The 8,250-nt window shown below is 43.7% G+C and overlaps 1 long non-coding RNA gene across 13 annotated transcripts; it reads right to left on the reverse strand.

Moving 5' to 3' along the window:
* Window positions 1-246: 246 nt before the first annotated feature.
* LOC119266798 lies at window positions 247-6,091 on the reverse strand. 13 transcript variants are annotated; one of them, XR_005132159.1, is made up of 13 exons: window positions 5,502-6,091; window positions 5,286-5,363; window positions 5,058-5,107; window positions 4,778-4,893; window positions 4,621-4,698; window positions 4,465-4,514; window positions 3,482-3,795; window positions 3,254-3,385; window positions 3,094-3,167; window positions 2,494-2,554; window positions 1,985-2,051; window positions 1,308-1,615; window positions 247-702 (listed from the first exon to the last, which is right to left on the reverse strand). It is a non-coding gene; the product is annotated as an uncharacterized LOC119266798 (long non-coding RNA). The 13 variants fall into 13 exon arrangements; XR_005132141.1 differs by adding an exon at window positions 4,022-4,037 and having other exon boundaries at window positions 1,308-2,051; window positions 4,465-4,541; window positions 5,502-6,090; XR_005132158.1 differs by having other exon boundaries at window positions 1,308-1,417; window positions 1,590-2,051; window positions 5,502-6,089.
* Window positions 6,092-8,250: the final 2,159 nt, after the last annotated feature.

The following is an 8,250-nucleotide window of genomic DNA, read 5'->3' on the forward strand; positions in this document are numbered from 1 at the left end:
AGTAGTGTTTCTATCAACTTTGTTTTTGTGTGTTTGAAAAAAAAGTATTCACGTGTCTCTTAGACACGTGTATATTTCCAAGCAATCATATGGCAGCTAGTTCGGCCCATGAATCAAGCGATTTATTTATCCCTTCTTCCTCAACAGCTATTCCTTCTTCCTTGACAGCTTCATTCAGTTAAAGACAAAACTCCTCAATAGTACTTCCATCACCTCAATAATTGGGATAGATATCATCCACTACAATAAAGAACAATAACATTTCTCTATACCTTGAACAATAATAAATCATTTACAATACATTTGGCCAAGCAAACAATTAGTAGAAAAACAATAACATTTCTCTATTTCTTGAATTCCACATGGGAGTATGGATGGCTTCACTCGTAATAATACATATGCCTTTTGTTTATTTGCCTGACAAAATGTCCATCAGATGAATCAATCAAATAGGAGGAAATGGGGAATATTTCAAACTAAAACAAAGAGTTGATCCTAACTACATGAAGTGCAGTAGCTTTAAAGCCTTCAAATTATTTTGCTCTACTCCACCAGGAACGTGCAGGTCTTCAAGAACCAAAAGACGCCACTCGAGCTTTCTTCGGCCTCATAAGCCCTGTTGTTGTTTATATCCTTAACCCCAAAAGGTTGTCTCTTAGCATATCTGTTGTTCTCCTGATCCTTATTAGGTGTCGGCTTATCCTGAAGAAAGGGCAATTGACATCTTATTATCATTAAATAAATCCACGGTTAACATGTGGATCGTGGGGAATGGTGAGATGCCATATTGGGGTTCGCAACACGAATAGAAGACCACTAATTTACAAAAGGACAAAAATGCCTGAACACCCTTAAGAAAGGCCACTTAGAAAATGCCTGAACACCCACTAATTTACCGACTCGAAACCGTCACTTAGAAAAAAAACATTTTTAGATCAGCACATTAGTATGCTGATATATCGACGCTGTTTTTATGGACATACATGGTACACATGGAATCCCTGATGGTGTTTTTATATCAGCACCATTTGGAATAAAGGAGTGTATGCCAACACAAAGACCTTCATATTCGTCGAAGCTCAAGTTTCAAGGATTTTGGAGAGTGATTCATGTTACATTTATTTACAGACAATTGATGTGCTGCAGCTGAGATTCTCAACTCAAAAAAGGTCTGAAACACTGATTTAGGAAGGAGAGAAATAATACCCTTGTTTTGGGAAGGGGATGTAAAATTTACATACGTATGAATTGAGCCTGGTTGTGTAGTAAGAGAAAGCAGTTTTTAAAGAAAAGACTGAACTACTTACGTAGTGGCTTTTCTATGTGCCCATACAGGAAGTATTAGACCACCCAAAAGGTCGATCTCTTGTGATCTTCCGGCTCTCATGACCGCCGTCTCTCTGGCAGATGTGTCCATCTGCAAGTTTATCTTGAAAACCCAGTATTAGAACCATTGGTGCAAAGTACTCCCTCCGTCCCAAAATAAGTGATTCAACTTTGTACTAACTTTGTACTAAAGCTAGTACAAAGTTGAGTCACTTATTTTGGGATGGAGGGAGTAACTATGAAAGAAAAGGTAAAGGGTTTACATCTTCTGCAAGTGGCTTCCAGTATTCTGTAAGTGATGGTGTGTGGACTCGGTCAGGATCAGTCAAAGCACTCAGCAGTTTCAATTCAAATAAGATGTGGGTTTCCAAGAATTGAACAGACAAGAAATGTGACCAAGGACACATAGAGGGAATTGGATGATTAATTTTTATGAATACTATGTAGGCCAATCCACTAATGAAGTAGTAACTTGCAGAAAAACTGTACAAAATCCCTTTCCAAATAGAGTGTCCCCACTCAGACTCTTTTAACATTTGTATATAGAAGTAAAATTGGATAATAAGACAAAAAAGGCCTAACTGACGTATTTTTTGCGCTTAATGCATTGTTGCTCCTTCAAATAGAACAATAGCAGGAAGTTCTAGCTAAAACATACAGGGTTTAGTTCTGCCCATTTCCACAGTTGGGCAAGTTCTTTGTTTCCCAACCTCCACCTTGGCTTACTGCAACGAAGGAAAACACAATGTAAAATAATTAGAGAGCAGTAGAGCATGACATAATTACATCACCAATCTGTACAGTATTACCATTGCCCTAAATTCTCTTTTTATCACAAAACAAGGCTATTAAAATAGCCAATCTGCATAAGTCCTAGTAGCATGCTCCTACAAGATTCTTACAAAAACCTACATGGGTATGCTCCCAATAGGAATGGATATAGATTATGCTTACAAAAATGCTACACTCTAACACCTCCACCGGAGCACAGTTCAGCTCCCACAATCAGTAATCAGCATGAAAACTTAAAAAACAAGTTTGATAGAAATCAATGTTCAGGAAAGCATGAAGCATAAGCGAAGCGATAGGTTGACGCTTAGAGCAATGGGCTTAAGCATTTTTAAAAATAGAACTGCAGGTTTTGGAGGTTGTAGACCGAGAATTAACCTGAGTAGACGATGCGGGACCTTGGGGAAGCTGGTCACATATTTCCTGAATGTGTATTGGCCTGTGTTGCCGCGACAACATAGATCAGCAATCAGAGTAATCCTTCAGCACTAATATTGGCTCTCAAGTTTCTCCTACGTGTATATTCAGTTCTGAAACATGCACATACCAGAGGGAATCCATGGTAGAATAAACTGAGAATCAAAAAATCATAGCAACTTTTGTCCAAATTACTACCATAACCTTGTTAGAGAAGGATTCGAAGAGAATCAACTACAAAGTATTGCAGTATCATGATAACGACAGAAGGTATAGCCAACATTTAAGTTTTTTTGAGTTGCCACTTTTGCAATTCTGAAATCTGAAGTAACTAAGGTCCGAGTTATTGATAACTACCAATTTTCGTGGGCAACACTTCCGACTAGGGTGAGGAACACCAAATTTAGTACTTTAGTATTCAGTTTTATCGCTAAATATGCAGCATGTAGTCGTCAGATTTAGTACTTTAGCGAGTACAATTTTCTGTAATTCCTAGTGAAAATTGCATCTCTATGTCGTAACATAATTGACAGTGTGCATCAATTCAGCTGATTTAGTTACCTTGTGACCTTGTCCATGTAGGGAATGAGGTCTTGCAGCCTCCTTAGCCTCTTATTGGTCCTTGTTCTTCTTTCCTAAACAACATAAGTAAGAAAAAATGTTCAGTATAAACATCCGACACCAAGACGAATACCGAAAATGTTGCAGGAAACTAACTAACCCTCCCAAGCGATGCTCTGCGGGTCAGTGGTGCAGCCATGCTTGGCGTGGACTCTGCAGTCGGCGGAGTCCTGCTGCAGCTGCAGGTAGTCGTCCATGCTGGGCATGTCCAGCTCGAGAGGGCTAACTGAATCTGGACAAAGGTGTTAGTAGAAGTGTAGCATTAAACAATTGGCAGGCGGGAGAGTCTGGATGGATGTGAAGTGTATATATGTGATGTTTGTCCTACCTAGGAGTCGATGTTGCTGAAGCTGGTGACCATGCCGACATCGCTGTCGCCGAGCACCTCGGCCTTCTTGCTGCCGGGCGCTGAGAAGATGACGTTGGAGTTGGTGTCGTCACATGTGCTCATGGAGAAGATCCTCAAGAGGTCACTCAAGCCGTTGCCGGCAGCGATGCTCTCGCCGACGTCCTGCTGCCTCAAGAAGCTCCACAACGAGCCCAGCCTCCTCTGCTGTGCCATCGCGTCGACATTGCCTCCTCCGTGCGAATGCAAGTAGCTGATTCCCATCCTTCCTCTCGTGCCACCGATGCTGCCATTGCCTGTGCATCATCACAGTCACAGAGCCAGAGCACATCGATCAAAGCGCACAAGGGCCAAAAAAAACACAACACCCGACCAAATCTGGAAAATCAACATGATCACTGAAGCAAGGATCATGACAGCGTATAGGATATTTAAAGCATATAGGATATATAAAACAAATGCAGCAGAGGTAGCTAGAAAGGAAACAAAGAAACTTGATCTATAGTAAAAATAAGAAGCAACCTCCAAGATAATACGCCTGCAAAACGAAATAAAATAACTAATTAGGACATGGAACCATTGTAACTGCCATGTTGCTCTGCAGTTAGCATATTTGAGCTATTAAAAACCTCAAAATCTAGTACTTTTCTGTCCTAATGGTGACAACCAAAAGCTATCTATTGCGCATTGAGCACCCTAGTTGATGGTCAGAACATTGTGTCATAATGGATTCAAACAATCTCAAATCCTAGCCATTTAAACAAGATACAAAGTCATGGAATTTATCCCAACAGTACACAGAGGAAGCTGCATAATATAAAAGAATAAAATATGAATTAGCAATCAAACTGTAGTAAGTCACTAAATCGGTATGATGAGAACCTACAAAGCAGAGTACAATTGAAAAGTTAAGGTAAAAGAGAACTTTGACCTAAAACTGTAAAACAAGAAAAAAACATTTTTACCTGTCTGTGCTGCCATAGATGAATCGATAATCAAACTGCAGTCAGCTAGCCTTGAAAGCCAAAATATAATGGATGGACTATGAGAACAATACATAACTCTATTGCATCGGATTGTAGTTAAACAAATTCAGATGTGGTCATTTGGTGGAAGGATACCTTAGTTGGATATAACACTAATCAAATGGCTGTCGCCTGCGCATTCGTTTCTGGTGACAAATATATGGTGCACGAAACCTGCACATTCAATTGCCATGGTGAAAAATACAGGTGCACAAATGGTTCAAGAAGTACAACCGCATCAAGATAGACTAACATGTTTCTAGATTGGGATTTGCTTCATTCTTAAAGCCTAGCACTTGAATCTGTAACTTTCAAAGGTGAGCAATCGATGCCTGACTTATAAAATTCTCTTTCTTATAATCTGAGCATCTGTCAAAGAGTTCAAATGAAGAAAAGCATAATGAGATTCCACATCATAGCTTTCAACAGCAGAGCAACTTACAGAATGGAATTACCCAATCATTATCAATGTTAGTGAACTATTTGTTTAACTCTCGTCGGAACTCAACTATCATTGTCCCCGTTAATCTCACCTGGTATGTGATGTGGCGGGGTGCAACCATTGCTTAAGTACCCCGTGAAACTGAAAATGAAAGTTTGACATAGTAAAATATACCAATACCCAAATTTACCTAAATCTGTAGTGATATTTTTCTGTAAATGACAATCATGTGAAACTAAAAACACCTAAATATAACCTGACAACTTAAAATTTACTCAGGAAATGACAGAGTAGATCGAGAATCACCAAAACAACTCACCTCAGATGAAGCACAACTCAAGGAGACCTGCTTCACCTCCAATGATCCACCTCTACCTCACACACATCATGGATCCTCCTACATCAAGCCATCATGGAAGGAAAAATCTAAGAATGTGCACTGAAACCTCAAGTAGTTTCACCTCGGACAGCTCGAGCGGGCTGGCTCGCCTCGGTCGCCTGGACCACGAACGTGAGAAAGAAGGTGGAAGCCTACCTTGGCTGGTGTGGGTGAGTTCTTCCAGGGCACGCCCCAGAGTAAGAAGACAGCAGAGAAAAATCTCACCACCTGTGGTGGGGCTCCACTGGCTGGCCACCGGCATGCTTGTCCCATCCTCCATTGTCGAGTTGGTGACGAGAGAATAGACGAGGCGAGTGAGTCCGGCGACGGTGAATGGCCCCTGGCCGGCGGCGCCGCCTCCACGAGGACCAGCCTGCTCCTTCACCTGTCCCCGCCTCATCCCTCTTCCCTCGAGCCTCCTGTCCCCGCCTCTTCCCTCTTGGAGCCTCACCCGCGACGGGCCGAGAGCTGCTTGTCCTGGTCGCCCACCTCCACTGCCCCTTCGCCCCACCACCGGGCCTAACTTGCGCCAGATCTGGAACAAGGCGCCGCCGACGACCGGATAAACAACGGAGAGAGGGAAGTCGAGGTCGGGAAGCAGCAACGGTGGGGGAGGAGGAGTAGGCGGCGGCGAGGCCCTGGTGACGAGCGGGAAGGAGGGAGGGGCAGTGGATCGAGGGGAATGTGGGAGCTAGGGTTGTGCGGCGGCTGGTGTGCGAGCGAGATTGGGTGCATAGCGCGCGGACCAGATTGGGCAAAGTGTCGTTCACGCGGAAACGGCCAACTCAGCCAATGAACACGAGGCGCGAGCCCACTCGTCATTGGCCAGTCAAAACGACCGCGAGGTGAAAAATCTGATTACAGTGAGGTGAAGATCCAACAACCGGGACACGCCAGAAGGGCAGATCCAACGGCCGAGAAGTCTGCAATCGGGGGAGCCTTCTCCATGCGAGTTGGATAGCCTCTTTTATGTTTTAAATTATTGGGGATGTGCATATCCCCGTTGAGGTAACATAGTGTTATTCGAAATTTCTCCGGTTCCGTGTTATTCGGAATGAGTTCGTTAACAAGACTTAATCAACCTTGTTAGTGGATTCCTTTTGATGATCATGAGATGGATGAAACTAGAAGGCACAACCTTCTGTACCCTCCTTTCACTTTCTGTTATTTATAATAAATAAAATAAAAATAAGCAATTTTCTGTCTGTTATCTGATTTATCCGTGCAATATAAAAATACCCTGAGAATAAAATTTCTCCAAATGCCCTGAAATTTAAATATGATTTTTTCTGGAATATTTGAGAATATTTGACACTGAGAACACAGCTGGAGGAGTTGGCACCTGGCCACGAGGGTCAGGGGCGCGCCCTACCCCCTGGGTGCGCCCCCTGCCTCGTGGGCCCATGGTGGCCCTCCTCCACTTATCCTTGCACGCACACACCCCCTCTTCATCCCACAAACACGAATATCCAGTTCATACCTGAGTCCAAGCTCATTTTGCTGTCATTATCGATCTCCTTGCTCAAAGCACCTCTCACAAAACTGCTTGGGGAGATTGTTCCTTGGCATGTGACTCCTCCATTGGTCCAATTAGTTTTTGTTCTAGTGCTTTATTAATTGCAATTTTTTGCTGCTTAGGTGCAACGCCCTCGATGCGGCTATAGCTCCCACGTGTCGAGGCACGACTTAGAGACATAACCGCATTGAAAGCAATGTCGCAAGTTAGGCAATCTTCACAACATCCCATGTAATATAGATAAGAAAAGGGGGATACATAATTGGCTTACACTCGCCACATCAATCAAAGTACATAAATAGCATTACAACATTCAAACACTCATGGCCCGACTACGGCGCCAAAATAAAAGATAAACCCAACATGCGACACGGTCCCGATCACCCCAACTGGGCACCACTACTGATCATCAGGGAAAGACACGTAGTATCGGCGTGAGTCCTCGTCGAAGTCCCACTTGAACTCAAGCGCGTCATCTGGAGCGGAATCATCAGGCCCTACATTTGGTTTGGAAGTAATTTGTGAGCCATAGGGACTCAGCAATCTCGCACCCTCGCGATCAAGACTATTTAAGCTTAATAGGTAAGGCAAAGGAAAATATGTGGAGCTGCAGCAAGCGACTAGTATATATGGTGGCTATCCTGTTCGCAAAAGAGAGCGAGAAGAGGAGGCAAAGTGTGAGTGAGTAACTAGAGGGCATCCTGCGGCAAGCATTACTCCAACACCGTGTTCACTTTCCGGACTCCGCCGAGAAGAGACCATCACGGTAACTCACACAGTTGATTCATTTTAATTAAATTAAGGTTCAAGTTATCTACAACCGGACATTAACAAATTCCCATCTGTCCATAGCCGCGGGCACGGCTTTCAAAAGTTCAAATCCCTACAGGGGAGTCCCGACTTAGCCCATGACAAGCTCTCATGGTCAATGAAGGAATATACCTCCTCCCGAGACGTTCCGATCAGACTCGGTATCTCGGTTCTTCAAGACACTTCGACAAGTTAAAAACAAATCCAGCAACACCGCCCGAATGTGCCGACAAATCCCGATAGGAGCTGCACATATCTCGTTCTCAGGGCACACTCAGATTGTCCAAACTTCCGGTAGGCCAGCCCAGAGTTGCCCCTGGTGGCCACCGGCGGCTGACAAGGTGGACCAACACTCAGAGGAGCACTGGCCCGGGGGGGTAAATAAGATGACCCTCGGGCTCCGGAAACCCAAGGGAAAAAGAGGCTAGGTGGCAAATGGTAAAACTAAGATTGGGCATTGTTGGAAAAGCTTTAATCAAGGCGAACTATCAAGGGGTTCCCATTATAACCCAACCACGTAAGAAACGCAAAATCCGGGAACATAACACCGATATGACGGAAACTAGGGCGGCAAGAGTG

The sequence above is a fragment of the Triticum dicoccoides genome, chromosome 1A, assembly GCF_002162155.2.
Source record: "Triticum dicoccoides isolate Atlit2015 ecotype Zavitan chromosome 1A, WEW_v2.0, whole genome shotgun sequence".
Lineage (NCBI taxonomy): Eukaryota > Viridiplantae > Streptophyta > Magnoliopsida > Poales > Poaceae > Triticum > Triticum dicoccoides.